The following is a 12,308-nucleotide window of genomic DNA, read 5'->3' as shown; positions in this document are numbered from 1 at the left end:
TTCCCTTTCCCACAGCGCTAGGTTCCGCTGATTGTGGGTGCCTGCTTGGCGGGAGAGTGGTTGCAGTGACTGGGGGTAGGTGCACAGGTTTTAAAAATACAGATAAATCACAGTTTCAATAATTTTAAAAAAACGAGCGTGATGACACCTCCGGCTTCCGCCTCAGAGGTTAAGCAATTCCAATGACCGGCGCTCTAGATCAGCGCTTACATAGGGTTGGGGGTGGGCGTGGCCTATCGTGTGGCCGTGGCCTCGCGTTTCCCAGCGATGGCGTCCGTGTGCCGTTTCCCTTTCCCACAGCGCTAGGTTCCGCTGATTGTGGGTGCCTGCTTGGCGGGAAAGTGGTTGCAGTGGCTGGGGGTAGGTGCACAGGTTTTAAAAATACAGATAAATCACAGTTTCAATAATTTTTTTAAAACGAGCGTGATGACACCTCCGGCTTCCGCCTCAGAGGTTAAGCAATTCCAATGACCGGCGCTCTAGATCAGCGCTTACATAGGGTTGGGGGTGGGCGTGGCCTATCGTGTGGGCGTGGCCTCGCATTTCCCAGCGATGGCGTCCGTGTGCCGTTTCCCTTTCCCACAGCGCTTGGTTCCGCTGATTGTGGGTGCCTGCTTGGCGGGAGAGTGGTTGCAGTGGCTGGGGGTAGGTGCACAGGTTTTAAAAATACAGATAAATCACAGTTTCAATAATTTTAAAAAAACGAGCGTGATGACACCTCCGGCTTCCGCCTCAGAGGTTAAGCAATTCCAATGACCGGCGCTCTAGATCAGCGCTTACATAGGGTTGGGGGTGGGCGTGGCCTGTCGTGTGGGCGTGGCCTCGCGTTTCCCAGCGATGGCGTCCGTGTGCCGTTTCCCTTTCCCACAGCGCTAGGTTCCGCTGATAGTGGGTGCCTGCTTGGCGGGAAAGTGGTTGCAGTGGCTGGGGGTAGGTGCACAGGTTTTAAAAATACAGATAAATCACAGTTTCAATAATTTTAAAAAAACGAGCGTGATGACACCTCCGGCTTCCGCCTCAGAGGTTAAGCAATTCTTAATAATAGCTGAGATTTCATTAATTAATACGCATTCAAATCAATTTAAATATAATCATTTTGTATGAATTAAATATTTTTTTACACAAATACAACGTTCCCCTTTAGGGATGGAATGCAAGTGATATAGGGGTAATGGATGGGGAAGTGTATTAATGCCCAAGAATTAATTTTAATACCTGTGTTTAATTAAATAATGTAATTTTAACAGTACTATTAAAATTAAATAATATTTTTAGCAACTACTACATTCACCTTTAAGGATGAGGTGTAAGGGATATAGACCTATCTCTCTTCTCCCTCTGCTCTTTAAAGCAGGGGTCTCCAAACCGGTCCTGGAGGGCCGGATCCATGCCAGATTTTTTATATAACTACATTATATCCAAAAAATCTGGCATGGATCCGGCCCTCCAGAACCGGTTTGGAGACCCCTTCTCTAAAGTCATGGAAGCATTAGTTAATCAGCAGTTAGTTCAATATCTTGAATTGAATTATATGCTTGATCCCACCCACTCAGGTTTTAGGCATCACACAGCACAGAGTCTGCATTTAATGTCAAGTCAAGTCAAGTCAGAAAATGTATATAGCGCACTACATACCCAGAGGGTTTCAAGGGTGTGATATGATCACGTTTGCTCTGGACAATCGGACCCCAACAATGCTGTTTCTTCTTGATCTGTCAGCCTCATTTGTTAACATCTCCCATCAAATCCTAGTGTATAGACTACGAGAGATTGGTGTCAGTTGAATGGCACTTAGATGGTTTAAAAGCTATCTTGCTGAAAAAACTCAGCAAGTTCTAAAGGAGTCGTTTACCTCCCAGACTTCGGCTGTGGATAAAGTGGTCCCACAGGGCTCCATCTTAAGCCCCACGCTATTTAACATCTATGTATCTTCTTTGGCCTCCATTATTAGATCTTGTGGTTTTGACACCGTGTTGTATGCGGATGATACACAACTGGTTATTACCATCGATTCAGATCCTGCATTGACCAGAGAAAGATTCAGACAGGGCATGCTAATGATGGCGGCCTGGATGACAGCTAACTTTTTGCAGTTGAACACCACCAAAATTGAGATTATGCTGTTCGAGAAGAGCTATGGTCCTCCGACTGGTGGCCTCCCGAGCTGGAGGAACCCCCACCCCCAAAACATGGGTGAAAAACGTAGGTGTTATCATGGATGATAAACTTTCTATGGAACAACACGTGAGCAGCATCTCGGGCACTTGCTTTGGCCTGATGTGTATGCTTAGAAAGATCTTTCCCTGCCCCCCCCCCTTTTTGCAAGAAAGTCACTCATTCAGGCCCTACTAGTGAGCAGGCTGGATTACGGCAACTCTCTACTAGAAGGGACTAGGAAAGATCTTCTTTCAAGACTGCAGATCGTGCAGAACACTGCTGCCCATCTTGCTCTTAACAAGCCATCCCATTCATCTTCGGAACCCCTTCTGCACCTACTTCATTGGCTGCCCATTAGGAAGCGTCCACTGTTTAAGTTTCTGTGTTTGGTATTTAAAACGCTACGGAGGCAAGGTCCGGCCTACCTTAGGAAAAACCCTATATCCCATGCCGGCAATTGAGGTCAAGCAATTGCGTGTTGTTGTGTCCAAGGAGGATTAATAAAATGAGACTGGATGGGTCGTCCTTTTCTTATATAATGCCCTCCCACTGGAATAGGCTGCCAGATTACCTGTTTAAAAAACATTCGAAAACGCTCATGTTCAGTCATTAATCAGCCTTTTCACTTCTTGCCTCTGACTTTGTGACGCCAAGAGATCCCTGTGGAGATGATTCGTTTTGCGCCTAACAAATTTTTATAAATAAAGAAACATATACATTGAAGAGGGTGAACCTGAGTTAGGATCCTTGAGGTACTCCACAAACAATTTCCTTGGGTTCAGAAGTGAAGGGGGAAGGTAGACTTTTTGCATTCTTCCGGTAAGGAAAGAGGCGATCGATCTGAGAGTGGCTCCTTGAATGCCTATGCTCTGCAGTCTTGGGATTAGGGAAGGGCGTAATTTGTAAAACTCAGCGAGATTCAGCAGAGTTCTGCAAGTGGCGGGATTCAGGACTTTGTGCTGCGCATGCTCATTTTTAGGGCCAGAAGCTTTTCCCACTCTGTGCAATCAAAAAGAATAGCACCACATGGCACACCAGAGGGTGCTGCTTCTTTCTGCCACTTGAGTAGATTTTCTATGCGACCGGGACTATCCTCAATGCAAGTGGCAGCTTTCTCTGTGCATGTGGTAGCAACCTGCCTCGATCGTCCCTCGACGATAGGCGGTCTAGTACTCAATTTTCACACTTGCACTTGCCAACGTATTGTTGGGGAGCTTTGTGTGCAAAATAACTCCAGCAGACAGCAGTTGGTAGAGTTTTTTCGGAACTCCACACTCCAAGAGGAGCACAGAGTGGGCAAAACTAAGGGAATTCCTCCGGAGAAGCAGAGTTTACCTGCCACCCCTACTTAAGATGAGTGCGGGATGAGAGACCGTACTGAAGGCTGCCAAGAGGTTCACAAGGATCAGAGCCACAGTCTATCCTCTGTTGAGTAGGACTTGGATGTTGATGGTGAGGGCTGTCTTGTTTGCTATAGAATCTGGATTGGGAGGAGTCAAATAGAAGGTTTGTTTAACTGTGTGCAGTTAACTCCGCTCTGCCGCCTGAGTTTGCGGAATTTCGAAACTCTGCATTCCATTTGGAATGCGAAGTTCAAGACAAAAATGTTGTCCACTGTTGGCGGAGCGGAGTTTACCAGAACTAAATATAATAAGTGGGTGTAAGGTAGCTCTGATATCTACTGCTCTTCCCTGGTACAGTCCTCGCAAGCAATGAAAGTTCCCTGGGTGTAAGAGATCCTCACAGCAGAGTTCAAGTACTTCAAGTCGACTCGAGTCTCGAAAGTCAACTCTGTTGCCTTTGGGCGCGGTAGTCGTGGCAAGGTCACGAGATGCATAATGAAGCAATTGTTCATTTATACCACCGAAAAGAGGGTAGGCCAATCAATGATTTGGTGAAGAAGACTATCAGTATGGCACTGTCTGGGATGTGTGCCCACTATCCTGGCTATCTAGCTCTGTTTCCCTCCCCCTCTCCCTAGTAACTCTGTTCTGCAGCTAGAGTTCATCCCCCCCAGCAAGTTTTAATTAATTAATATAGACCGATCTGAAGCAGCTGGGAGTGGGAGTGAGAGTGTGCATAGCAGGGGACTTGCTGGGTGCCGCTGCAATGTGCTTGGTGCAACCCAAAAACTAGCCTGCCAATAACTCAGAAGGGGAACAAGCCTATGCCGGGCCGGCCTCTTGCTCCTGTTTGTGGTGGATAAAAAATATATGGGCCTCTGCCTGGACACCAGGCTTTCTAAAACCATCCTTCATCCCAGTGCCCCCTAGGATACCCTGCCTGGCAGATCCCCAACTCTAACTTCACACCTAACCAGGTCCAGGCGCCAGAGATCTGCTAGAGGGATGCAGGCACACTATGCCAGCATGGAGCTGCTCATCACAACACTGACATCTCTTCTCTTAGCTGTGTGCTCTTCCTGCAAGGCAGTCAGGCTCCTTAATGTTGAGTTTTTAATTTTAATTCATTGATTGGTGTTAGTTTTAACCTTATTTATGAACTCAGAGCAACTAGTGACCGAAGCGTGTTTGCGAATGGTACTCTTCTGCAATTGTGTACATACCTTGGTATGCTGGTGAGTGTTCCTGCCTCTTGTTTTGGTGTGCTGGATTTCAGTAATCGGTCAAAGGCCAAATCCTTGCTTCCTGCAGTTTGTCATGACCTGTTCAGTTTCTCGTATTTGGTTCCCACATTGGCTCTACTTATCTTGGGACTCTGGCACTCTGTTTTCAGCAGAAGGAATGGCCTCGTAATGGCTATGCGGACATCAGGTTCCTGGCGTGTTTTCCTGGGTCAATAATTGCCCATGGCCAGGGGTTATTTCTTAGAAAGTTACCACCGATTAGATGAAGTGGCCCTGCCTCCAAGGCCTGAAGAAGACTGCTTTCTCACAGTCATGGTAAGAGTTGGAGGTTTAATGAACACCTTCGTGGCTGGGCAGCGGGCACATACCCCTGGGTTGCATGAGCAACGACCTCGGTCTGGCAGTAAAATGACACCCAGATTTGTCCTTACGGAGTGCGAAGGTCTGTTGTTTATCGACACAGTACAGGTGACTCTCCAGGGCAGCTCTGGTGAGGGTCCTCCTCACCACATGGCGATATTCTATTCAACTCCTATTGTGTTTTTATCTAGGAACCTGAATCAATATTGCTATTTTATGCCCTTGTGCGGCTATAATCAATAATATTCCTATAATGGCATAAGAATCAGATCCATATTTAAGTAAATAGCCCATGCAGTCGAAGGCACGGCAAAAGCTAATTCCTTGGATTCCTATAAAGCACAACGAGTTCTTTCGACACACCAAACCTCCAGCAACCGGGGAAATCCCCATTTGCTTTGTTTTGATTTGTAATAGAACTCCTGCGAGCACTGTAAGAACGGCCAGTTCTTAGTGACATCTTTATTGACGTCTTATGTCCAAACCTTACGTCAAACTCAGCACCTTTCAGGTATAAATATACCAACCTTGCCTTAAGCAAACACACGGTGGTGGTTTTGGAGCAGAACAGCTATCTACGTGCCCGAGAGCCCAGCTGATGCGAGAGCCCACGGACGCTGCCCCTCCTCTTTGACGCGCTGAGAAAGACGCTGTCTTTTCGCCTGCCAAGAAAATCCAGCTCCGGCGTTTCCAGCCTACCCTTGTGGGTTGCTGGTATATCAAGTCCTGAGGAAAGAGATACCAGACCTCCTACATTCTATTCCCAAGGTACAGTGCTGACTAAACCCTTAAAGAGAATTCTTGAATCAGATTCTTGGCAAAACCAACTTAACTTAAACTGCTACTTACTTACTCCTTCCCACGTATTAGGCTTAGGTCAGGTACACCAGGGTAGGCATATTTTAGAAGCACCAGTTGGGCACATTAGTTAATGTATATATGTATGTATATATTTTATCCATTTTAAAGTATCTTATGGCTAAGAAACAATATCAATGCTTTTACAGTATTATTTCATAATACTCCTTTTACTGTATGTACTTTACTTTACATTAAATATTGCAATTGTGGCAATTCATTTCTCTTGCATAAAAAGGAAGACTGCTCAATAAATAATACCTTTTATTGAAAACGCCCGTCTCTCTATTCTCTGCACTCTGGTGAAACTAAGAACGCACAATTGACTTAGTGAAATAGCTGTCTATTGTTTTCACACAACTCTAGAGATTCACTCTTATTCTGAGGAGCAAAGTTGTCATGTTATATGGTTGTCAGAAGCTAATCCCTTCTTGTCTATCCAGGGAGGTTAAACTCCTCCTCGTTTATTCGAGAAAGTTTCTATTTACCTCTGAGCTAGCTGGCAAACCTTAAGTCTAATATAGTCAGTAGAGACCTAGTCGACCTCAGTCCTACGTCTACACTGCTGAATATATTATTTCAATGCGCAGAGCCTATTGGGAATATAGGAACTACACTACATGGCGCCCAACGTTTGGTAAGGCGATACAACTAACGCAAGACGTTAGAGTAACTCAGTCGTGCTTTTTCACACAGACCCTTTTTCCCGTAAATACTCCAATAGACGTCTGGAGTGGGTGAAAGGCTAAAATCCGCCAGAACTTAGTAGGAAGAGATTCCTATGTAGAGTTTTGGTTAAGTCAACGTTGAAGGAAACAGTGTTCCACAATATTGTGCACCTAATCTTTGTCTCCTTGAAAGTAATTCTGCAACCGAAAAACTTTCAGTCAGTAAAATGACAGAAAGTGATAATGAAAGGGAGCGAGTAAAACTAGCAGCTCAACTCCTCGAGGAGGACACGAGTCTCCTAAAGGCAGATCCGAATGCAATACTCATTCCGGTCAATCTAAGAAGAACTATAAGTCTAAAACTTATAGAAAATGGCCTGACACCGCGAGGTGGTATAGTCATATTCGTGATAGAGGCACACGAATATCGGCAGACAGAGGCATTCTATTCATGGATAAACTTTCCAGCAGCAAACGCTGTAACACACGAATTCCACTATTACAAAATAGCGGAACCTCCGGATGAATACACTCCTTTCGAGGATGTTGAAATCCCACTAAATTACCAAGAGCATCTGCTCTGGTTTAAAGGCGCCCTAAAACATTATGATCACATCACCAGGCTCGGTCCACTAGGTAGACCAGGAGCAACGTGGCCGGTTCTAGCCAGCTACACACCACATCCAGACATCGAAAAAATGTCAGACCGGAAACTTTTAGCCCAGCTAAAAGTACTAATTAAAATTCATAGACAGTTAGTCCAATATGTAATGCGGACTGCAACAGTCCAACCAGCTATTAACATTCCACAGCTGACCCCTCATCAGGGAAACACAAACAAAATTACACCACAGAACATACAATCATGTCTTGGTAAAACACCCGCAAAACGGGAACAAATTCCATTCTTTCTAGCACAAAAGATAACTCAAATAGAGGCAGTATTCCCGAATACTACCCCTAGTGAGAAACACAGAATTCTGACTATCTGCCTTCCAATGGGGGTCGCACCACATGTGGAGGATTGTGACACTTGGGGCACAGTCTTTGCTTCCATTTACACAAAAACACATGGTGTTCCATCTCTGGCGATAATACCAGATGTACTAAGACAGATTCAAAATGAATACGGTCCAGAACCTGCTTTAACTCTGGGTATGAAATTACTGAAAGACTTCAAGCAGGTCTCGGCTAGATTATTAGCCAACATAAAAGGAGAAGCAGCATCTGTGGCGATCCGCCAAAAATTGAAAGAACCAGATATAGCAGACCAACCAATTGAACTTGCCAGAATCATAGAAAAATCCTATGAAGAATTAGGTTGAGATAGTTTGGGTGGGAAACCGGTAAAACCCCAACTACTTGAAAATCCTGAAAAGATATTTATTCAAAATAATCTAAACACTCCAAAAAAGAGCTGGGATGGAAATAAACAATCCACTCCCAAAGAAAAAAAGATTCCAGTCCAGAGGAAGGTCTCCTCGGCGGAGAGAAAGATCTCCGAACCGAGAACACAAGTCTCCCCAAAGGGAGCCCTCTGAAAAAAGATACAACCTTAGAAATAGGGATAATTTGAAAAAGCCTGATAGATATCCAGATATTGATACACGTCCCTCTCGATCTTTTCAGACTTCCTCGCAGAAATCAGAAAGAAGAGGACGGTCAGAACACATGGAAGAGCATGTCAAGCCCAAAGACAAGGAACCTGCTCAAAGTAAAAAATTACAATTTTCAAGAAAAAAGGTAGCAAGTATTAAAATAATCAAACATGCCGAAGATACTGAGGACACAGCTGAAAAACGGAGAGTGGGCACAGACAATGCTAGACAGCGCAGCAGAAGTGACCATAGCTCGCAAGATCCTGATGAATCATCTGGAGACAGTGGACAGGAATGAATACATTCAGGTGGAAACTGCAGATACCAGAGTTAGCGAACCTAATAAAATATACGAAATAACATTGCGTATAGAGGGAGATAAGACTAGGTAGGTAAGGGGTCTGTTTTGGGATAACCTCTCAAAAGGCTATTACATCCTATTAGCTGAGAAAGACTGGCCACCAGAGTTTGTCAGGGAGTGCCCTCATGGCAAAGAAATGATTATGCCTGCCTTCTCAAATCATATTCCAATTCATAGAAAATACACATATGCAAGAAAATGGGCAGTAGCTCAAGCTCCTGCATTATATAAAAATCATGTAGGATGGGATGAGGACTCCCCTCCTCACAAAATCCAGTTAAAATGTCAACCAACTGCACAAAGACAGTACCCAATTAAGAAGAAGCTAAACAAACAAGTCAGGGAGATCTTATATCAACTTGAATACCAAGGGGTGATTGAAATATGCACCTCTCAAATGAACAATCCTTTGTTTCCTGTCTCCAAACCAGACGATTCATATCGTCTAGTCTTGGACTACAGACACCTTAACTCATGTTGCAACACAATTGCGGTACAAAATTTGCACAGTGTGGCACTAATGAATAACAGCATTCGCAAAAAGTACAAAACAACATTAGACATTTCTAATGGATTCTTTTGTCCAAATATTGCACCGGAAAACAGGTATTTAACCGCTTTCTCAATGATGGGTTCACAGTAAAATTTCTGTCGACTCCCACAGGGATTCAAGAATAGACCAGGATTATTCTCAGCAAGAGTAACAGAGTTACTACAAATATATGATGATGAGGCATTATCTTATGTCGATGACATCTATCTCACAGATGATGACCTGGATACCCACTTGAAAAGAGTGAACACCATAATACTTGGGTTCGCAGCAGAGGGTTACAAATTCAACTTTAAAAAGTCACGAATTGCCCATCTAACTGCCCTGTGTTTAGGATATGAATTATCAAGTGAAGGCAAAAGCCTAGCAGACAACTTCTTAGAGAAGTGCGCTGTACTCGAAGCACCAAAAACGCTGAAGAACTTACAATCAATACTAGGTTTCCTGAATTTCGGAAGAACTTACATTCTAAATTATGCAGAGAGGGTTAAACCTCTCTATGAATTAATAAAACCTGATTTTAAACCAATCAATTGGACTCAGAAACACACAGAAATTTTGAGATCATTGCAAACAGACATGTTAGCTAAAACAAAATTCGAAACGCGCGACAATACACGCACCCTTGTGATCCGAGTCATCCCAGGAAGATGCAGATACACGTATCTGACCTCTAATGAGGGAGAAACGGAACAAATAGCTTACAAATCACATTTGTACACACAAGCTGAAAAAACATTCAGTCTTACAGAAAATACTGTAAATGCGGTTCAGACTGCTGTAGCAAAAGAAAGAGCCCAAGCCCAAGGCAAAGGAATAACTGTTTTACAGCAGAATCAGCCTTTGAGACGTTTATCAGCAAAGTTAATCTAAAAAAGGTGGCACTAGATCCAAAATGGATACAGTGGGAAAATTCTCTTGCTGTAGAAGACGTGAAATACTATTTTGACCCGAACATTAAAAAACTGAAGGATCTGAAATATGAAGAAGAATATCCTCTGCCAATCGAAATTCTGCCTCTCCAACAGTACTCTTGTATAATCTATACGGACAGATTTGTACAACATTACGATGTGGATAATAAATCCTACAATACAGCATGCGCGATTGTTAAAGGTCGCTGGCGCTGTGGTGAATTCAGACCAAAAACAACAAAAACTGAATCACTGAGAAACTGTTTGGCTCAGCGAGCTGAAATCAGATCTTTAAAGATGGTGCTTGAAAATGCCGATCGTGAATTCCCGACACTAATAGTGTGCGATTCGCATTTCTGCGTCAAATCTTACAATAATGACTTGCAGAACTGGGTTCAAAACGATTACAAAGATGACACAGGTGCCACAATAAAGCATAAGAAGCTTTGGGAACAGGTAGTTCTTTTACAAAAAGAACTACAGAAGACTCACATGATACACACACGTGATGGCGTTCACGTTGCAGGGAATTCCTTGTCTAATAAAGCCACAGCGGAAGCAACTCAACCGGCTTCCGTAGCCACAAAAAAGCGTTCAGAAAAATACATAGACGGGGAAACCATGCTGGCGGTATAAACATCTTCAAAAGGCGACGGTGCAGCACTACCCATGAACTATCCACTCAAATATACATACATAATTGATGCAAACTCCATTCCTTTTGCTCGAATCCCTGGAGTGGGGGATAGAGTAATTCCAAACACAAACAGGAGAGTCTTATTAATAGCAGACGCACACATGGGTGAAGGTTCGAGGCACAAACAGATCAAGGAATCTCTGAAAGAATTACAATCAGAATACTGGTGGCAGGGGATGAGCCTGCAATATTATAAATTTGCAAAGATCTGTCCAAACTGCAACAGAGATCGCAGTAGCGAACTAACCGGAGTATTGCCGTGGCCATTTCTGTAGTTAGCATAAGGCTATCTATACGTAAATTCCAGCGTCGCATTAATTTCCTTTTAAGACTACATTCACTTAAAAATACAGGCCCCAGCGCTCGGCTGACGCCAGAACTGTTATAAAAGATTTGCGAGTCTTTATCGGCACATACGCAATTGGCATGCTACATTCTGACCAGGGTCCTGCTTTTAGCTCTCGAGCTTATAAGGAGGGGCATTGCATTGCGGTACTCTTGTCCCTTCCATCCTGAGGGAAATGGGATTGTGGAAAGAATAAACTGAGACATAAAGCAATCTATAACGGCAAAGGTATTAGGTTCGTGTGATGGGTGGGTCCAACATTTAACAAGTGTCCAACGTAGTCTTAACAATCTGCCAAGAAATTCTCTAAAAGGTTTCAGCCTGTACGAACTATTGTTCAGAACTAGAATGTATATTCAGGATTTAGATAGTCAGCCTTCAGTGGTAGACGATAAGAAAAAATAATTTGACATCAAAGATCGTTTGGCTGTTTTACAGGACTTAAATAAAACAAGAAAAGCCCTGAGCATCATAAAGTTAAAACAGCAGCCAACAGCCACTGAAGATAAACTACCTGTCCCAGCAAGGCCTGTCTGGATTCCAAAGATTTGGGATCTGGTCAGAGAGAAGATCGTGGTGAAGAAGGAATTTGGCCTTCTTACAGAAAAGCTGTACCTGTATTAGCTGTCAGCGGAACAAGATCAGTTGTACTACTGCCCCTTGCTGGTAAAAAGGAGAACCGAGTTGTATCCATCGACCTGGTAAAACCACAATCATGTGGCCAATAATAAGTAGTAGGCCCAGTGGACTCCCAAGAATTAGCAGAATTCCAAAACTTGCTACAATCCATGAGGTTCAAACTGAGAGACTAATCACATTTGATAAACCTGCAGTGAATAAAAAAGGACTATGCAACAATGCCATGGAACTTGTGCCTCTTGAAACCCAAATTGAAACAGTTCGTCAAGAAACACCAGTCTACAACGATGTAGCCTCAGACTATGCTAATGAAAGAAAAATTGAAAAAGCAATTCCAACAATTGACAGAACTGCATCTGGCTACTTCATCAATTTCGGTAACTTTTCTGAAGATCCAAGCGAACCTGAAGAAACGCCAGCAACAAAAACTTTTAAAGACAAAGCAACAGAACTCTGTCATCAACTCAAAGAAGCCTATCTGATTTCTCCATGGATTGAATTTTGGATTGTGTTAGGTGTACTTTTCCTCCTGCTTTGGCTCATAATGGTACTTTGTTTGGGAAAATTCAT

This window comes from Lissotriton vulgaris, chromosome 2_1 (genome assembly GCF_964263255.1).
Source record: "Lissotriton vulgaris chromosome 2_1, aLisVul1.2, whole genome shotgun sequence".
Lineage (NCBI taxonomy): Eukaryota > Metazoa > Chordata > Amphibia > Caudata > Salamandridae > Lissotriton > Lissotriton vulgaris.
Note: the sequence above shows the minus strand (reverse complement) of the source record.